A 20853-nucleotide genomic window follows, 5' to 3' on the forward strand; every position below is an offset into this window, starting at 1 on the left:
GTTGTATCCTTCTATTGACTAGACCCTTCAGGCAAGTATGTCACCTTTGTACCAACTTTTAGCAGTTGTCGTTTCAGAAAAATGGCCTGTTCTAATTCATCAGAAGTATTGCGTTCCTCTACAGAAACTCTATCTATATCAGTTAACTTGTCCTCAGTTCTGTAACACGTGCGTGCCAGATAGAACATAGAACAGTACAGCACAGAACAGGCCCTTCGGCCCTCGATGTTGTGCCGAGCAATGATCACCCTACTCAAACCCACATATCCACCCTATACCCGCAACCCAACAACCCCCCCTTAACCTTACTTTTTAGGACACTACGGGCAATTTAGCATGGCCAATCCACCTAACCCGCACATCTTTGGACTGTGGGAGGAAACCAGAGCACCCGGAGGAAACCCACGCACACACGGGGAGGACGTGCAGACTCCACACAGATAGTGACCCGGCCGGGAATCGAACCTGGGACCATGGAGCTGTGAAGCATTTATGCTAACCACCATGCTACCGTGCTGCCCAGATGATCCTGGTTCCTCGTCATGTCTGTCTTCTCTGTCTAAATTTGAAAATTTGTAACCTGGACCCATTATCCTTGATGAATGTACCCGAACAGTTTGATTGCCATGTTGCAAAATAATTGTTTTGCCATCTATACCGAAGATGTTCCCTGGGCCTTTCTATTCATAAAAATTGTCTCTCTTATCGTGTACCATGTCTCCTTGCTGAAAAACGGTATTTGATGGTCGTACATTATGCCTGAAAGTGCTGCAAATTCTTTCAGAGACTTCTGTTTCCAAAAAAGCTTTTCTATCTCTATATAATGCATTTAAGAGTTAATCGTAGTCCCTTCTCAAGCTGGAGGTTGGTCGTCCAAAATGGATGGAAATTTTGGATTTTTACCAAACACTAATTGGTAGAAACTATAGCCCCCAACCATCTGCAATGAATTATTTGCATGTACCGCCCATGCAAAAGCTGAATTTAACTTGCAGTTTGGTCTATCTGCCAACATTTTCCGGAGCATGTAATTTATTATGGCATGGTTTCTTTCACACACACCATTATTAAATGGGCTTTCTGCAGCCGTGTTCATAACTGTGATATTCACATTTTCACACATATCCCTAAACTCATCATTAGCAAATTCTCCCCCATTGTCCGTAAGGAATTTTGCAGGTGGGCCCATTCCTGTCCCTATCCAATTTTCCACGATTTGATCCAAAATTACTCTCTTTTCTTTACTTCGTACAATCATTGATTGACTAAATCTGGTTGCTAAATCTACAAAATGCTAAATAAATATATTGTTAGCTTTATCCCAGATATTCAGGTCCATGGCCACAATGTCGTTAAAATCCCTGGCCGAAGGTAGGGTTACTATCAGTCGTGCTGGTGTCCTTCTGTACGTCCTACAAACTTCACAGCAATCACTAACCTGTTCTATCAGCTTAGTATTTTCTTCATCCCTTACCCCTGTATCCTTCAATAAATGTTTCAGCCTCCGAGGAGACGGATGCACAAATTGTCTGTGCAATTTTAATACAAGCTTTTTATCAGCTAAAGTCCCATTTCCAACTGCCATTAGCACATCCTTAACAACTGCACCTGAAATATTATTTGTCAGTAATGGAATACAATAGTGTAAATTGTAAGTCCACCGTCTTTCCAAACACTGTTACCTTATCCTGTTCCATATCCAGTTTCATGTGCTTTCTTCATCAACGGTCAGAAGCAAAGGCATCTCACTTGATACAACATTCGTGCTAATGAAATGATTCACTCTGGCAAAATTGCAAGGGATCCCCACTCTTTTCAGCGACTTCAGAGTATTATCATCCCCAAACCTGAAACTTGTGGAACTTTCAAATTCCTTAACCTTGTTACGATTTTCAGCATTCAAAGAGTCCAGGTGACATTTTAACCAGTCAATTCCACACATAGTAGATGTGCAGCTACTGTCCAATACAGCACAATTGAAGGATTCTGCAACCAACACCCTCATTATAGGAGTAAAACTGCTTGTTAATAGGACAATTCCTTCCTTCTGGTCACTATTTCTTTCCGCTTCTGACTCTTCCGTGACATGTGTCGCTTCAAACACTTTATTATAACGTGTTGGACAGTTGAAAGCATAATGGCATTGAGAGTCACACTGAAAACATCGATTTATCATACCCTGGACATTTCTGGGGTTCATCTTCCTATTTCCATTCTCCATGTCCCTCCTCCTATTATAGGTTCTAAATGAGTTTCTGTCCTCATAATTTCTTTGTCCCGATCCCCTTGCATACTCTTGCAACCTGTTCGTAGCTGTGTGATTTCGCCATCCTGTTAGTAGTGTATCTTCCATAGTCTGCTTTATTGCTGACTGTCTTATTTGGGTCATCAGAACCATAGGAATCGAATGTTTCCCCAGAAACTTTTTTAAGGCCTCTGTCATCTGATCGAATAAGGTATCCTTATCCGCAAACTGAACTCCTGTCAAAACCAGGAGCCTATCCATGTTGCTCACTTTAGCACAGTCCAGTAATTTAAATGCCAACACAGACTGTGGAAATTCCAGGCTGTGTTTCTGCAGCCTTTTATATCGTCTGCTAAATTCCATTATATAGCCTTCAATGGAGTCATCGTCTGTTTTCCAGAATCTATCAAAATCTGACCAGGCTTCACACGCACTTAACATCCTTTTGAGAAATCTTATCCATATAACGTAATAGAGTCTCTAGACCTTCTTCTGAGTCTAACTTTTCCAATTCCAGCTCAAAAAACATTTTGCTTCGGATTTTACTCTCATAAAGTAGAGAAAGAGCCAATGCCATACCTTGTTGCAGCTATCTTAGTCCACATAATAACTGCACTTCTCCATTGATCGTACGATCCCCCTTTCAGAAAATAAGGGGGGATAGTCATATCCGGCCATCTTTATCCTAGGTTCAGCCATCATGTACTTTTTTTTCTCACTCGCTCCTTGGTTGGGTCTGGAAAAGTTGTATCTTTCAACTCTTCACATTTTCACAGCAACCATCCTCTGCTACCACTGTTAGCTGCTTAGCTGATGTTGTATAAAGAGTCAAAAGTTCTACTCCTTCTCACAAACACCTTTATTTTCCTTTAACACAACTCCGTACAAAACTCTATCATCACATCACATGCCCCAAAGGCCACCTGAAGCTTCTTTACATATCAGTGTCAATTACTGGATACTTAACATAAATGAGACATTTAATTGGAATGTCTCTTAACCCATTCCTTAACAAATAGCCACACCCTTGTCAGCAGCACCCCCCTCCCACCCCACCCCCTGTCCTTAAATAAGACAACACTCCCATCCCCCGAACCACCTGATCATCCCCCACTGCGCTCCCGTTAACTAGGCCTCCCAGCTAGCTTGGCAGCCCCCGCCTATGGCGCCAAACTTCCTATACCCCACTGATTGCCCTCCCCCCACTCGCACAACTCCATAGCACAAATAATGAAATAAGTAAAATGTGCTCTCACCCTCCATGTTCCCTAAACATCCCGCCACAGAACCAAACAAAACATTTCAATGAAGAGAGGTTCTCCCTAACTAACAAACCAAAAGCAATAAAACAAAAGGCAGAGAGAACCAACATCTTCTCACACTTCCTCCTTAGTTCAATGTCCTCCATCTCCTGCCGGTTCATTGTCCCGTAGAAACTCCATTGCCTTCTCTGTTCTCTGGTGTCCCAAAATAATGTTCCTGACTATTGTAAGTCACCCAGTGGTGGACCGGTACAGCACCCAGGCAGCTTTCACTCGATTGAACCCGGCTCTCCTCTTCGCCAGTTCCACTCCGAGGGCCCGGTCGGTACACCCGGAGCTCATTACCTTCTCAGGTGCACCTCCTTGTCTGCCTGGCCCACCGCAAAAGCTTCTCCTTGTCGAGGGATCGGTGGAGATGCACCACCATCACACCCTGCAGCTCATTCGCCTGTGGCAGTGCCCGATGTGCCCAGTCGATCTCCAGTGGCTGGTTGAAAGGCCCCCTCCCCGATCAGCTTCTCCAGCATCTTGGCATCACATGAGATAGCATCCACTCCCTCAGTGCCCTTTGGCACCCTTACAATTCTGAAATTTTTTCTCCAGAAGCGTTTCTCCAGATCCTCCACTTCCTCCTTTAGCTGCTTCTGGGTCTCCCGCATCATCCCGATCTCGGCCGCCAACGAGGTACGCAGCTCCTTGTGCTCCCCCACCGCCTCCTCCACTTTCTGGATCGCCTGGCCCTGGATGTCCAGCCTCTGCTCCACCTGGTCAATCCCTGCTTTCAGCAGTTCCACCATCTTGGCCAGGTCTTCCTGGGCTTCCCTCCTCTGCTGGCTGAACTTCTTATTTAAGAAGTCCACCAGCAGCTCCATCGACCATTGAGCTGGTCGGGCCCACCCTTTACCCTCCGCCATCTTCACCTGTGGCACACAAAGAATTTCTGGCTCCAACAGCTCCTTCCTTCTCGACCCACTTTTGGTCCATGGATCATTACACCAGCACTACCAGTGGAGTTTAACTTTCCTCTACCAGCTCGACATCTTTTTTCACCGAAACATCCACCCAGCAAACGGGGAAAAGTACCGAATAAACTGCCTCGAACACAAGCTGCCAAATGTCCGACCACTGGTACACACTGGTACACTGGCGACCACTGACTCCATGGCTTCCACCCTTCTTGACCTACTGTGGTCTACTGCTACATGTAAGTATGTCCCCAGGATGCACATCAGAGGTAGAGGCAGCCTGTTGCTCTCCGTGCCCTGTGGGCAGCATAGTAGCACAGTGGTTAGCACAGTTGCTTCACAGTTCCAGGGGCTCAGGTTCGATTCCCGGCTTGGGTCACTGCCTGTGCGGAGTCTGCACATTCTCCCCGTGTCTGCGTGGGTTTCCTCCGGGTGCTCCGGTTTCCTCCCACAGTCCAAAGATGTGCAGGTTAGGTGGATTGGCCATGCTAAATTGCCCTTCGTGTCCAAAAAAGTTTAGGGGGGTTACGCGGATAGGGTGGAGGCGTGGGCTGAAGTAGGGTGCTCTTTACAAGAGCTGGTGCAGACTTCCATACTGTAAATTCTATGATGCCCTTGGCGGACGTACTCTGCAGCCCTGGCCAACTTACCGCTGTCACTGGTGGCGATGCGCCACCCTGTCCTGCCTGGATGGGCATGGAAAACCATTTCTGCGGCCTACAAGGTAGCCATGGAACTGTGCACTCCACTGACTACCATTGTGAACTTAGGGCCACAGGTCGTAAGGATGTCCTCCAAGGGCAGCCACCCCCCGGGTGCCCTCTGGCCACAGCTGACCCATGAGCTGTATGGGCGGGCTCCAGTGCAAGCAGTGCCATCTTGTTGGCTGGGGTGAGGGTATGTGGGGAGTGAAATGTGTATATGCGGCTGCAGTTTGTCAGCCCCCTGAGTGTCAATCATGAACCCAGTGAATCCCGCACCATTTCCCATTGGAATCGATTGTGTTCCGCATGGCATCAGCGCTAGCCCCTCCACCGTCGCTTAATTGGTCTAGGTGCAGTGCCTGTTTTATTCTCGTGGAAGTCCATGGACCCTGCGCCGGCATCAACACTTACTCTCAGGAATGGAGAATCCAGCCCCGGAAGCATGCTTTACACAGGGAACATTGATAAGTCATAATGGGTACAAGAACTTGTAATTGGTGAAGGATAGCATGGGCCTAGAAATGGGTCATTCAAACTTTATTGCTCGTCTGTGTGAAGCAAACCTCTTCATTTGCATGCCAGCGGTAGTCACTGAAATCACTGACACCGAGACTACATCTGCACATGTGCAGGAAATGCTTCCATGAGTGTTGCAGTGCAAGTATACAAAGCCAGTATTCCAGAACCGAACTAGACAGAAGTGGCACGGTGGTGCAGTGGTTAGCACTGCTGCCTTACGGGATTGAAGACCCAGGATCAATCCCAGCCCCGGCTCACTGCCCCTGTGGAGTTGGCTCATCCTCCCCGTGTCTGCGTGGGTCTCACACACACAACCCAAAGATGTGCAGAGTAGGTGGATTGGCCACGCTAAATTGTCCCGTAATTGGAAAAAAATAATTGGGTACTCTAAATTTATAAAAAAATATACAGCAGAACTAGACATGAGATAAGTAAAACCCTCATAGAACCATAGGCCCAAATTTGGTTGTTTCTCCTAAGGACACTGCACTCAAACTACTCATTCAGTTTTTTAAAATAAATTTAGTGTACCCAATTATTATTTTTTTCCAATGAAGGGGCAATTTATCATGGCCATTCCACCTGACCTGCACATCTTTTGGATTGTGGGGGTGAAACCCACGCAGACACGGGAAGAATGTGCAAACTCCACACGGACAGTGACCCAAGCTCGGAATCAAACCCAGGTCCTCAGTGCCGTAGTCCCAGTGCTATCCACTGTGCCACCATGCTGCTCTCACTCAAGCTACTCATGATATTGTATCACAAATCGTGATTTTTTGAAAGAAAAATTTTTTCTAATTTATATTTTGAACGATTCCGTGCTAACTGGTTCCAATAGTTCCCTGTAAATCCTGCTCCATTGATGGACAACCTGGTCACTGAAATTTCCACCACTCAGCCTGCAGGCCATGTCCTCTGGTCCTACTGCTCTTGACAGGTTGAAAGAACTTGGTATGGCTGACACTGTGTAGTCCCTTTTGAATCATAAAGAGCAAACATTTATCACCTCACAACTTTCTCATCTCAGACACCTCTGATTCCTTTCCTACCTTGGAGCTGCCTCCTGCAATCTATTATCCTGCATATTGAATTCAACCCTTAGAGAATCTGAGAAATTCTTATTCTTACTTCACACTGTCAAATTCATGCCATGGTGAATATGCCACTGATTTCCTTCCAGATTAAACTTGGCAATGTTTGCCTTGAACTGTGCCCTTCTAATCGTGTACCAGCGCAAAACCTGCCCCTTCATCAGTAGTTTTCATGCTGGTGTGATTTCAGATGTGCTGGATTGTATGCAGCACCAGAGATCAAGCTGTTATCTATATCCCTTGATCACTGGCATCTGTCAAAACATAATGGCATGATGTTCTTAGGCCTCTCAAGGGAGCTAACTAAAAACTGAGGTCATGAATAGTTGACCTCTCTACTCTCCTGTCACATTACTTTCAGATTTTTGCTGAATGAGGCAATTCGCAAAATATCACATGGCTCCAAAAGTGAATGAATTCTATTCAATGTTGAATTCATAAAATTTACCTCCTTGTTTAATCCAGATTATGCTCTACTGTTGGAAAAGTATTCATCTTCAACAACAACTTGCATTTATATAACTGCTGTAATGCCCTAAGTGGTGCGTCACTGGAGTGTAACCAGACAAAAACGTTGACTGCAAGCCAATGAATTAGGCTTTAGAACAGGTTACCAAAAGCTTGGTCACAGAGGGAATTATTTTTTTCTTTTTATAAATGTTTTTTATTGGGTTTTTGAATAACGTATATTTACCGTTATGTACACAAAAATATAATACATATATATATATACATAGAAGAGAAGGGAACATGCACAATAAACAAAACAAAGAACAAAAATATTAGAATAAAATACTGGTAGGGTATTATGCGCTAGCTCAACAACAGCAGCTCTGTACAATTGGCAGTATTTTCCTTAGCACATAAGTAGGCATCTGTTTGTGAGGGGGGGGGGGGCTGGGAGGTGGGGGTACATATACATTTGGGCGCCGGGGAAACAAATACAGAACAATTACAGAGGGCAAGACGCAAATGGATCTGGTGTTGGTGTTGTCGCTTGCTTCTCCCGGACGGTTTTCGCTGCTATTGTCATCTCACGATCACCTCCGCTTTAGCCATTCATCCCATCGTTCGCCCGGATTTTCCTTGTTTTCTGCTCCTGTAGATGCCAAGTTTGTTATCGTTTCCCGTGCCCTCCTTCCGGATGTCATTCTCTTGCCTTCCCTCCACCTCCCTGGTTCCTCTCTATTGTTCCCTGGCTCCTCCCTCGCCACCCCAATCCCTCCCCCTTCTGCCCTCTTCCCCCCTCCCCTTCTCCTGTGGTTGGCCTTTCTTTTCTCTGAGGTTTAGCTGCTACCCCCCCCCCCCAGTCTATCCCTCCCTCCCCCGCCTCGGCTTCTTTCCCCCGATTGATTCTTGGCTACCTGGCTATTCTTCTGCTTGTTCGTTGGCCACAAACAGATCCCAACACAATTAGGTGACTAGCTAATTGTGGACAACAATGGACGAACTGGCAGAGAAATTCCAGCTAACCAGGGGGACCGAGCTAAGATACCTGCAACTCAAAAACTTCCTATGAAAGGAGACAAGGACGTACCCACAACCTCCACGACAGACACATTTCTGTGGAAACTGTTGTCTGACCCTCGGATGGCAAATTTTATTTTCTCCATTTGGAGAGATTCTGAGAGGTCGGAAAGCCAGTCTGCAGCTTTGGGTGGTGCTGCTGACCGCCAGCCAAACAGGATTCTGCAGCCGGCGATCAGGGAGGCAAAGGCAAGGGCATCTGCCCTCCTCCCCAGGAATAGATCTGGCTCGTCTGATACCCTGAAGACCGCCACTATCGGGCATGGCTCCACCCTTACCCCCACCACTTTGGACATTACCCCGCAAGTCTGGGGCAAGACCAGACTATGTGGGCGTGGTTGGCCGGGCCTCCTGGGCACCGTTCACATCTATCCTCCACCTCCAGGAAGAACCTACTCATATGAGTTCTTGTTAAGTGGGCTCTATGTACCACTTTTAGTTGCGTCAGGCTGAGCCTTGTGCACGTGGCGGTGGAGTTGTCCCCATGCAGTGCTTCGCTCCAGAGACCCCACCCATTTCAATCCCCAGGTCTTCCTCCCATTTCTTTCTTGTTGCGTCCTTTCTACCAGTCAGTCATACATGTCGCTACAGTTCCCTTTATATAGGATGCTTGCGTCCAGTAACTCTGCCAGTAATGTTTGTCGTGGAGGTTGTGGGTACGTCCTTGTCTCCTTTCGTAGCAAGTTTTTGAGTTGCAGGTATCTTAACTCGGTCCCCCTGGTTAGCTGGAATTTCTCTGCCAGTTCGTCCATTGTTGCGATCCTGCCATCCGTGTATAGGTCCCTGACTGTCAGTGTCCCTCCGTCCTGTCCCCACTTTTTAAAAGTGGCGTCAGTCAGTGCTGGTGTGAACCTATGGTTGTTGCAGATGGGAGCTTTGCCCGACATTTTGGTCAGGCTAAATTGCTGCCATAGTTGGTTCCAGGACTGGAGGGTGGCTATCACCACCGGGCTGCTGGAGTGTCTTTTGGGTGGGGATGGGAGTGCTGCCATGGTGAGGCCCCGGAGAGAAGTCCCTTTGCAGGAGGCCTCTTCCGCGCGGACCCACACGGCTTCTGGCTCCTCGATCCACCCCCTTATTCGCTCGGCCGTCGCCACCCAGTGGTAGAATTGTAGGTTTGGAAGGGCCAGCCCCCCCCCAGTTTTGTTTTGTAGGACCTTCTTTGGGATCCTAAGCATTCTTTCCCCCCCCCCCCCCCCCCCCCCCCCACCCCCCATATGAATGCCATGGTTAGATTGTCTCGTGTTTTGAAAAAGGCCTTGGGGATGTAGATCGGGATAGATCTAAGTCGGAAGAGGTACCTGGGAAGCACGTTCATTTTGATTGTCTGGACTCTCCCCGCAAGGGAGAGTGGGAGTGTGTTCCATCTTTGCTGGTCCTTTTTTACTTCCTCTGTCAGACTGGTGAGGTTCCATTTGTGGATCTCTTTCCATTCATGGGCTATTTGGATCCCCAGGTAGCGGAATTTGTGTCGGGCTTGTTTGAACGGCAGCCCCTTTAGTGCTGCCCCCCCCTCCTTGTGGGTGTACTGGGAAGATCTTGCTTTTGCTCATGTTGAGTTTGTAGCCCGTGAAGGCGCCAAACTCTTTCAGGAGCGCAATGATTCTGTCCATGCTGCTTTGTGGGTCCGAAATGTAGAGGAGCAGGTCATCTGCATGGAGTGAGACTCTGTGCTCTCTGTCACACCTTTGGATCCCCCTCCAGCTTTTTGCCGCTCTGAGCGCAATTGCTAATGGCTCGATCGCTAGAGCGAACAGCAGAGGGTACTGTGGGCATCCTTGTCTGGTGCCACTGTGCAGCTGGAAGTATCGGGAGTTGGTGTTGTTGGTATGTACGCTCGCCATGGGAGCATTGTAGAGGAGTTTTACCCAGGAGGTGAACCCTGTTCCAAGTCCGAACCGCTCCAGTACCTCTATGAGGTGTTTCCATTCGATTTGACCCTGTCAAAGGCCTTTTCTGCATCTAGGGAGACAATCACCTCTGGTGTTCTCTCCCCCGATGGGGTCATTATCACGTTTAGCAGGCGTCTGATGTTTGTGGTTAGCTGCCTACCTTTGACAAAACCCGTCTGGTCCTCTGCGATCACCTTTGGTAAGCAGCCTTCTAGCCTTTTGGCTGGGATTGTGGCCAGTATTTTGGCATCTGCGTTCAGCAGTGAGATGGGTCTGTATGACCCACATTCCATTGGGTCTTTATCTTTCTTATTATCAACGAGATTGAGGCCTATGCTAGCGTAGGTGGCAGTGTGCCCCTCGCTAGCGGGTCTGTGAACATCTCCCGCAAGTGCGGGGCCAGTGCTGTCGCAAATGTTTTGTAGAAGTCCGCCGGAAACCCGCCTGGTCCCGGCGCCTTCCCCGCCTGCATGGAGCTAATGCTGTCCATGATCTCTCCCAGTGCTTGTGGTGCTTCCAGGCCCCGTTTTCTGCCCTCCCCCACGACTGGTATGTCCAGTCCAGCAAGGAACCGTTTCCCAGACTCCCCCATTGGGGGCTCTGAGGTGTACAGCTCTTGGTAGAAGGCCTTGAAGGTTTTGTTAATCTTTTCTGGTTCTGTTTCTAATGTGTCTCTGGTACCCCTGATTTGTGCAATTTCTCTGGTGGCCGACTGCTTTCTCAGCTGGTGTGCCAACAGGCGGCTGGCTTTGTCTCTGTGTTCGTATAGGGTCCCAAGTGCCTGGCGGGGTTGGTGCACTGACAGAGGGAAATTTAAAGGAGTGCCTTAAAGGAGAAGAGAGAGGCAATGAATAAGGAAGGAACTCCAGAGCTTAAGGGTAGAATTTTACATCTCCTGGGTGAGCGCGCGCTGGAACCCGGACTTCCGTTAAATAGAGTGTGATGATATTGGGCACGCATCCCGATGTCATTCGTTAGGCGGGTGCAGGGGCAGACTACGCTAGCACATGCCCGCTGATAATTAAATGCATGGTTGGGATTAAAACCCCAATCGACTGGAATTTAACATTGTCCTTGCAATATTAAAGTCACACGTGGCAACATGAGCAGGCTTTAGCCAAACCTTAATTGATCACTTTTATTTCAAGAGCAGGGTCAAAGGCCCCTGCTGCCTCCAATGGCTGAGGATTAAGGGTGGGATTCTCTGTTAGCCAATGGCAAAATCAAGAAATACGATTTGGTGGAAAATAGCTTCCAATGCCAAAATCGCGGCACATGCCGGTTTTGACCGAAATCATGATTCTCCGCCACCAACGGCGCCAATGTGTTTCACTCCGCACATGCAGTGGCACCATTTGCATATCATTAGCAGGGTCGACCCGGTAATCTCTAGAGCCTCCGCGATTCTCCGCCTCCGATGGGCTGAGTTCCCGACTGTGTGGTTCACTTCTGCTTTTAAAAATCATGAAACCAGCGTGGCGGCTGCTGAGGGAGAGAGAGGGCATACAGAAGGTGTCCAACATCACCATAGTTTGCTGACAGTTGTGTCGCTGGCCGGGGGGCTTCTGCCAGGGCCGGGCGAAGTAGTGGGGGTTGGCCAGGAGGGGGGCTGTGGGGTTGAGGTGGATGGGCATGAACACCATTTTCGTAGCTGCCAAGGCAGCCATGCAGCTGCGCACACTGGTAACAGTCTACCTTGAACTTAGTGCCAAGGGTCATAGAGGTGCCCCCCCCAGGGCACTCCCTGGGTGCCCTCTGGCCCCAGCCAACTTATCACAGCACCTGTGAAATACCATTATCCCAGATACATAACACTCAACCATGCCACAGGGCCACTCTCAAACAAGAAACTTTGATACTCTGGACATTTTTGATCAGGCAGTGATTAGTGTGACGCCATTGCAGCACACAGAACATATCTGGCTTGAGTGGAATATGATACTTAAGGTTTTAACTTCAGACATATACAAAAAGGAGGGGATCCACATGAATCATAAACATAATGGACAGGATTCTCTGTCGGCCAACGCTGGAATCGGGAAAGGTGATTGGGAGAGATCGGTCGTGAAACCAAAATCATGGTGGGCGCTGGGCACGGGGCAGAATGCCATGCTCCAGTGTCTCAACAACAGCGTCATGCGTTCTACTCCACATGTCCACTAAATGCCACTCGCATATCATTAGACGGCCTGACCCGGTAATCTCTGGGTTCCGCGATGCTCCGTCTTCGCCGGGTGGAATTCCTGATGGCGTGTTTCCCATGTGGTTTCAAAAATTGGGGAACAGGTGCCGTGGCTGATGAGGGAGAGAGAGGATGTAGGACATGCAGAGGCGCGACCGTGGGCTGCCGGACTTGCCACTGGAAGGGCTGACTGGGAGGTGGGGGGGGGAGTCTGCCAGGCCCAGGTTGGGCATAGGATTGCACAGAACTCAGTGCACAGGTGCATCCTTGCAGTTATGGAGACCCTATATGCCCGGTCAACCCAATACAACCGTGCTAACATGTCTGACTTTCACCCCTGCAGATAGTGGACTTCAGAATTCAACTTGGAATGATGGCCATCATCATGGTCTTCGCAGCCGTGGGGGATGCACTGAGGCTGTACGAGCTGGTCAGGGAGAGCCCTGCCCCAGAGGAATAGGAGGCAGCAAGTGAGAATGGAGAGCCGGCCTTCCAACAGGCTGAGGAGGAGGTGAGAAGGAAGTGCCCCATGAGGCGTCGAGTGTACCGGCAGCTCGTGTCATTTGAGGACCTGCCGGACCGGGCATGCTTTTGAACAATCCGGTTGAGTAGGGGGACAGTGTGACGTATCTACCAGATCATGGCGCACCTGGCATCGCGGGGGTATCCGGGAGGACACCTGCTCCCAGTGGTCGTCAAGGTGATGGTCATCTTGAACATTTACGCCAGGGTCTTCAGGCGCTGAGTGGGGACCTGTCCTGGATTGCACAGATCTCAATGCACAGGTGCATCTGTGCCGTCACGGAGGCCCTATATGCCCGTTCGGCACAATATATCAAATTCAATATGGACCGAGCTTGCCAGGGTACCCGGGCAGCGGGGTTCACCTCCATCGCTGAGATGTCCCAGGTCCAGGCGGTGATTGATGAATGCATGTCCCCATAAGAGCACTGGCCCATGACGGGCCGGTCTTCACAAACCGAAAGGGTTCTACTCAATGAATGTGCAGTTGGTATGTGACCATGAGATGCACATCATGCACATCTGCACCTGAAACCCAATACTTGACGCCTTCATCCTGGAACACTCAACGGTCCCTGACCTCTTTGAGGCGCATCCCGGGTGAGGGATTGGCTCCTGGGCAACAAGGGTTATCGGCTGAGGTTGTGGCTGATGACTCTTATCCGTAGGTCAAAGACCGATGCAGAGACTTGCCACAACAAATCCTATGCATCCCGGGGGCGTGATCAGCGCTGCTTCAACCTCCTGGAAATGAGGTTTAGGTGCCTGGACTGCTCTGTGGGGCCCTCCAGTATGAAGCTGCTCGGGTCGCCCGCATCGTGGCTTGCTGCTGTGTCCTCCAAAACATCACACAGCAGAGGAGGGGCATACTGGAGGAGGTGATGAATGCCAGGCATCGTTCAATGAGGAGGATCAAAGGAGGGTGAGGATGAGCACGTCATGGGGTCTGGGCAGCACAGGAGGCCGCTCAATGTGTGCACCTGGTCGGCGCGCATGGGACATTTTAATCACCTCTATGTTCACCGAGTAGGAGGCCTGGCCAGTGGCACGGACATCCCATCCCGCCCCCACCATCCTTACAGCCCCTTCCGTCATTCCTACCTGCCTCAATATGGAATGATAGTTGCACATTAAGAGATCAGAATGTGTTAATGGCAGAATAAAATTAAGCGATGTGTCAAAGGACAACCTGGAACAGGGAGCAGATTGCTCTAGTGGGGGAGTTGGGGGAGAGGAGATGGTGGTGAGCAAAATCAGATTGATGGAAGAAATGAAAATAAATTGATAGAAATATAAATGGGGTGAAGGTGGAGGAGAGTGTTCACAGTCTGAAATTGTTGAACTCAATGTTAAGTCCGGATGGCTGTTACATGGCCAATCGGACGATTAAGTGCTATTCCTCCAACTTGGGTTGGCTTCACTGGAATATTGCAGCAGGCCAAGGGTGGGCATGTGGACATGAGAGAAAATAGTGAGTTGAAGTGGCAAACGACAGGAAAGTTTGACTCCTGCTTGTGGCTGGACTCTGCTAGGTGCTCTGCAAACGGTCACACAGTCTGCGTTTAGTCTCCCCAATGTAGAGGAGACCACATTGGGAGCAGTGAATACAATAGACCACATTAAAGGAGGTGCACTTGAAGCGCTGCGTCAACAAAAGAGTGTTTAGGCCCTGGGATGGTGAGCATGGAGGAGGTAAAGGGGCAGGTGTTACACTTGCGTTTGCACGGGAATGTGCCTTAGGAAGAGGGTGAGGTGTTGGGGGTGGTGGAGGAGTGAACCAGGGTATGCCGGAGGGAACAGTCCCTGCAGAATTCTGACAGGGGGAGTGAGGGGCAGATGTGCTTGGTGCTGGAATCATTCTGGAGTTGGTGGAACTGGTGGAGAATGATCATTTGATGCAGAGCTCAATTGCTCGGAGTGTCAGAAATGTAAGGCTCGTATATTTTTAACTGTGTATGTCTGAAATCAATGAATGTTGGATATATTATTTTATTGTTGAAAAATTATTCTTAACAGCAACCTTCACAAAACATCTGCTTCTCTCTGCTTGGTGGGAGCAATTTCTAATTGATTTTTAATTTAATATGGATGAATGTTTGAATACTGACTTTGTTTATTTTCTCTGGCTTTGAATTTGTGTGCAGAACTTTTTTATTGTTTTATATGATGTGGGCATTGCTGGTAAGGCCAGCATTTGTTACCCATCCATCGTTGCCCTTGAGAAGGTGGTGGTGAGCTGCCTTCTTGAGCTCCTGCAGTCCATATTAGCACAGTGGGCTAAATAACTGGCGTGTAATGCAGGACAATGCCAGCAGCATGGGTCCAATTCCCGTACCGGCCTCCCCAAACAGGCGCCGGAATGTGGTAACTAGGGGCTTTTTACAATAACTTCATTGAAACCTACTTGTGACAATAAGCAATTCTTCTTCTTATTATTATATGTTGTAGGTACTTCCACAGTTCTGTGGGATGCAATTCCAGCGTTCTGACCCAGCATTAACAAAGGGATAGCAAAACCGTTCCAAGGCAGGATGGTCTGTGTCTTTGAGGTTGTGGTGTTTCCATGTATCTGATGCCCTGGTCCTTTCATGTGGTAGAGGTCACTGGTTTGGGAGATTCTGTTAAATGAATCTCTGAGTTGCTGCAGTGCATCTTATATATACAGTACCCTCTGCAGCCCCTGTGCATCAGCGGTGGAGAGAGTGAATGTTTACAGTGGTGAATGTGGTACCGATTAAGTGGGCTGCTTTGTCCTGGACATAATCACATTTCTTGAGTGTTGTTGGAGCTGTACTCATCCAAGCGAGTGGAGAGTATCCCGTCACACTGCTGACCTGTGCCTAAGATGGTGGACAGGCTTTGGGGAGTCAGCTGTTGAGTTACTCGCCGCAGGATTCCCAGTATATTACCAGACGGGTCATACCAAAATCCACACCCAACCCTGGAAATGATCCAACGGTGAAGAAATTCAAGGATACATTGTCATTGACTATCAGGGTGTGGTGATCAATGATCCGAGGATTGAGATCCGCAATGATGAGAGTACAGATGTCTGTCACCCTTTGCTTTGAGAGAATTATACAACACAGGAGGAAGCCATTTGGTGTGTTCATGCCTGTGCCAGATTTGTGAAGGAACTATCCAATCAGCCACTATTCTTTCCCCATAGCCCTGCACATAATTCACCCTCAAGTTTATATACAACTCTCTTTTGGAAGTTATTGAATCAACTTCCGCAGCCCTTTCAGCCTAGGACTTCTGGATCATAATTTGCTTTGTAAAATAATCTCTCTCTGGTTCTTTCATCAATTACATTAAATCTGTGCCTGTGTTTACTATTCCTTCTGCTACTGAAAACAATTTTTTCCACTAATTACTTTATCAAAGCCCCCAAATTGAGACCACCTTTAACATCTTCTGCGAGTTGAGCTTCTCACTGGCCAGGGATCTACTTGGTTGGCTTGGCACAATCCTGAGAAACGCATTCACTCAAAGATGGGCCGAAAGTTCCTCTTTGTATTCTAGCCTACATCTCATACGTTGTCATAGGTTTACAGTCGTTTCTCATCCCTTTCACCTTCACATCAATTACAATCATAATTCTCGCAAAAAATCGGCGCATGTTTGCACCACTGAGTTTTTTATGTTCGTTCATGAGATGTAAGCAAGGGCAGCATTTATTGTCCATCTCTAACTGCGGTGGTGAACCGCCTTCATGAACCACTGCAGTTAAGTTGGTCTAGTTACACCCACAGTGCTAACTAGAGATCTGGGATTTTCACAGGGCCGGCTCAAGGTACCGGCAACTCGGGCAGTCGCCCGGGGTGCCATGTGCTAGGGGGCGCCATCAAGGAGTGCGGTTCCCGCGCATGCGCAGTTGGGCCGGTGCCAATCAGCGCATGCGCGGTGACCGCCCTCCCTCAGGCCACTCCGCACAAACACGGCGGATGGATCCCCTCGGGTCCCCCCGGGCTCCCCCGCCTCCCCCCCTCCGCCGGCCCCGCCCCCCCCCCGGCCCCCCCGAAGGGCGCCGAAGTTCAGCTTGCCCGGGGCGCCAGCAACCCTAGGGCCGCCGCTGGATTTTCAACCAGTGACAGTGAAGTAGTGGCAATAAAGTTCCAAGTCGGGATGGCGTGTGACTTGGAGGGAAACGTGCAGATGGTGGTATTCGGTCATCATTAGGCCACTGGAATAAGTCCTAACTTTTCTCAACCACAAATACTTATTATTGATCATCCGTGCAAGACATTGTTGTTTTAAGGAGCTTGCTGCATTGAAGATCACTGCTGCATTTCCTACACGATAACCGTGATTATACTTCAAAAGTACTTCATTGCTTCATTGGCTATAAAATGCTTTGGAATGTCCCGAGGTCATGAAAGGCTTTGTATAAATTTTAGATTCCCAGGAACCACAATTTTTTATTTTTGTGCCAAGTGAATGAATTTATTATAACTACCTACCTACATACGCACTCATTATTACCCCTCCCCCTCCCCCACCACGTACCCTGACTTGTCGCCGGCTGGGCTGCAAGCCTAATTTCTATGTCGCGCAGCATTAAAATTGTACCACTAGCAGGGAATATGGGACAGATGGACCATAATGTGAAGTGGTTTGCCCCAAGGCAACTTAACAATAAGCAGATAGTAGAGATGGAGCTATATGCTTAATAAACAGGAAAAAAAAACTCGTTTCAGGGTCCTTTAACTTTCAATCCATTTGAAGTTGGGTTACCAAACTGTGAGGACTCTGTGTATATTGATTTCTATACTGTCGGCGAAGATAAATTGATGGCCTCACAGTGGAAATTACTCTGGGCCGTATACTGCTCCCTGAGTAAAAGTAATCAGTTTGATTGATAAACAAGGACCCAGTTAAAACAGGTTTAATGAACATCTGTTTGTCCTCAGTTCCCTATAAAATACAAAGAGAATCGCTGGTGCTTTAAAGTATATCTTAAAAAAAACATATTGGAGAGACCTTAGGCAACAGAGTTTGAGAATTTGAATTCAGTTTTTGTTTTAATTCTGGAAATTAAAGGGCAGCACGGTGGCCTAGTGGTTAGCACAACTGCCTCACGGCGCTGAGGTCCCAGGTTCGATCCCGGCTCTGGGTCACTGTCCGTGTGGAGTTTGCACATTCTCCCCGTGTCTGCGTGGGTTTCACCCCCACAACCCAAAAATGTGCAGAGTAGGTGGATTGGCCACGTTAAATTACCCCTTAATTGGAAAAAATAATTGGGTAATCTAAATTTTTTTTAAAATAAATAAAATTCTGGAAATTAAGAGCTGATATTACCAAAAAATGACCATGAAGCTGGTGGCTTCTTGTTTAAAAACCCAGCTGGTATAATTGTCGTCCTTTAGTGAAGGAAACCTGCCACCCTTACCCACTTCACTTTTCAGTCACGCATCCAATATGCTCAGATATAGACAGTCAATGATTCCAGACGATACTTTGAATGCGTGTCTTTGCAGGTAATTAAGTCTTTATAGGTCTTGCATCATTGACTTTGTCTTGTTATATGTTTCTGGAACCCCCTCTTCATTCACCTGAGGAAGGAGCTGTGCTCCGAAAGCTAGTGATTCGAACCTGGTGTTGTAAGACGTCTTACTGTAAATAAGCCATTATACTTTGTTATGCCTACTGACTGGTGGTCACAAATCCATCCTTTACTACATAGAGTCAAGAAGAGATTCAGCCAGTATTAGATGAGCAGAAATTTCCTCTAATTAAACATTAGCCCTGATGGAGGCTACCTTCCACTCTTCAAAAACGTGTGCTCACCCAAAGTTCTACCGCCACTGTCCTAACTTGTACCAAGTCCCATTCATATATCACTCCTGTACTCGCTAACCTACATGGTCATTGTTATTGAATGGCAGAGCAGGTTTAGAGGCTGTATTGCCTACTCCTGTTCCTATTTATTACAATTTCCCCCTCCCATTACTGACCTGCCAGGACTGATCCTGGTGTGATGTCCTCCTCCTGAATTCCTGCTCCCTTCAGGTGCTGATTCCTGCCAGGTTCATGTGGAAATCGAGGCATTGGATACAGCCATTAAGCCCTTGGAAATTAAAATTTCTTCAGTCTTCACCATGCGAGCTTGATGCTCACCCAGGCCAAACTCGTGCAGAATTATTCTACCCAGCCTCCACCCCAAGATGAAACCCAGTCGCTGCATCGTATGGACTGCCCTGCCCATGATTATGGACCTGATGTTAAACTGGATCCATGAGAGGTTCTACCCTGCCTCCCACACTTTGGCCTAAATTTTCCAGGCCCACCCATTGCAGGAATCGTCATCAGCGGGACAAGCAAAAGGTCCGTTGACCTTGGTTGGGAATTTCTGGTCCCGGGGTAAGAGGGATCAGAGAATCACGCCCTTTGGCTTTGTGTACCCTGGGACCTAGCTCTGTAATTCCCTTCCTAAGCCTGTCTGACTCCCTTTTCTCCTTTAAGATGCTCCTCGAAACACTTCACTGTGACCATGTTTTTGGTCGTCAGCCTAATATCTCCCAAAGTAGCTCGGTGTCAAATTCTGCTTCATATCGCTTCCGCAATGCAGCTTGGAACTTTCTATTATATTAAAGGAGCTTTATAAATACACGTTATTGCTTTTGTTTTTGTAATCTATGCAACCTGCCCTCATAATTTAACCCCTTTAACTCTGTTCTCATTCTGATACTCTTGAGTGCTCGTGATGGTCTGGCAGACAGACAAGGCAATATCCTAGATGTGACTTATTGGCAGTTAGCAATGGAGTGCATACCACCACATAATATACAAGCTGTCAGCACAGCTGCTTTACGTCCCTGGTTTTTATGTCATCAAGGAGAAGTCAGAAGCCGTATTTCCAAACAAGAACACTTTATTTTATGAGCACTTTTACTGTCTTGGGTCGAGCTCTGTTACCATCTTTCACAATGACTGATACTGCATGCGGATTTATGTGCAGGTAATTCTCTGCCTGTGTACCAGATAGGAATCTATCAGAATGATAATTCCTGTTCTTGCTCCTGATGTTGTAGGATTGTTGGACACTGGACATTGGGAGGAGGGAGCATAAATCATGAATGTAACCTATCTGATTTCTGCCCCCCATTCTGTTACTTAAATAGATAGAAAATAAAGTGGGCTCCATTATCCCTATATGGGGCTGGATTCTCTGTTTCAGAGACTAGGTGCCATCATAGTGTGGCGCTAACAATTGCACACAAAGACTCGAGACATGAACAATCGAGGCTTTATTGCTGTGTGATGCTATTCCTCCGGCGGCAGCTGTAGAATAGGATCTCAGTGACTCACACGCATATTTATACACAAGCTCCCTGTGGGTGGAGCTAGCCAGAAGGGGCTTACCGGAGGAACCTGTATTACAGGTACAGCCATACATCCCCCTACTGCAAGTACACATATCTACAGTGGTTATATCACCACATTTACCCCCTGTAAAAAATGAGTCCGGCGGGGGTGACGTGTAACTATAATACAAAGGATGATCTATTTACAAAAGGGTTCAAACAAAGAAAACCAACAGTCCATCAGGTTAGCAGGTCACAGGTTGAGCCGAATCGGCGGTCGAAAGTTCCGTTGTGATCGGCGTAGCTGTGGTGGCGACGTTGGCACAGGCGGTGATGGTAATGATGGTGCAGCTGCTGGCGGTGTTGGTGCTGGCTGCTGGCGGGATGACTCCGAGAGCGAGCCAAAATCTTCCGTGTCCACCAGTGTGGGCAGGGGGGATGAGGGATGGACCTGGTGGGGGCGAATACTGGGGCGCCGGGGAAAAGGAGGGTGGCGCGGGGGGGAAAAGGGGCGTGGGCATGGGATCGGTACCTGAGGGAGCCAGGTACCGGAGCGAGACTGTGTCCTGGCAGTCGTCGGGGAACCCCACGTAGGCATACTGTGGGTTGGCGTGGAGTAGGCGTACATTGTCCA

This window comes from Scyliorhinus canicula, chromosome 9 (genome assembly GCF_902713615.1).
Source record: "Scyliorhinus canicula chromosome 9, sScyCan1.1, whole genome shotgun sequence".
NCBI classification, from domain to species: Eukaryota; Metazoa; Chordata; class Chondrichthyes; order Carcharhiniformes; family Scyliorhinidae; genus Scyliorhinus; species Scyliorhinus canicula.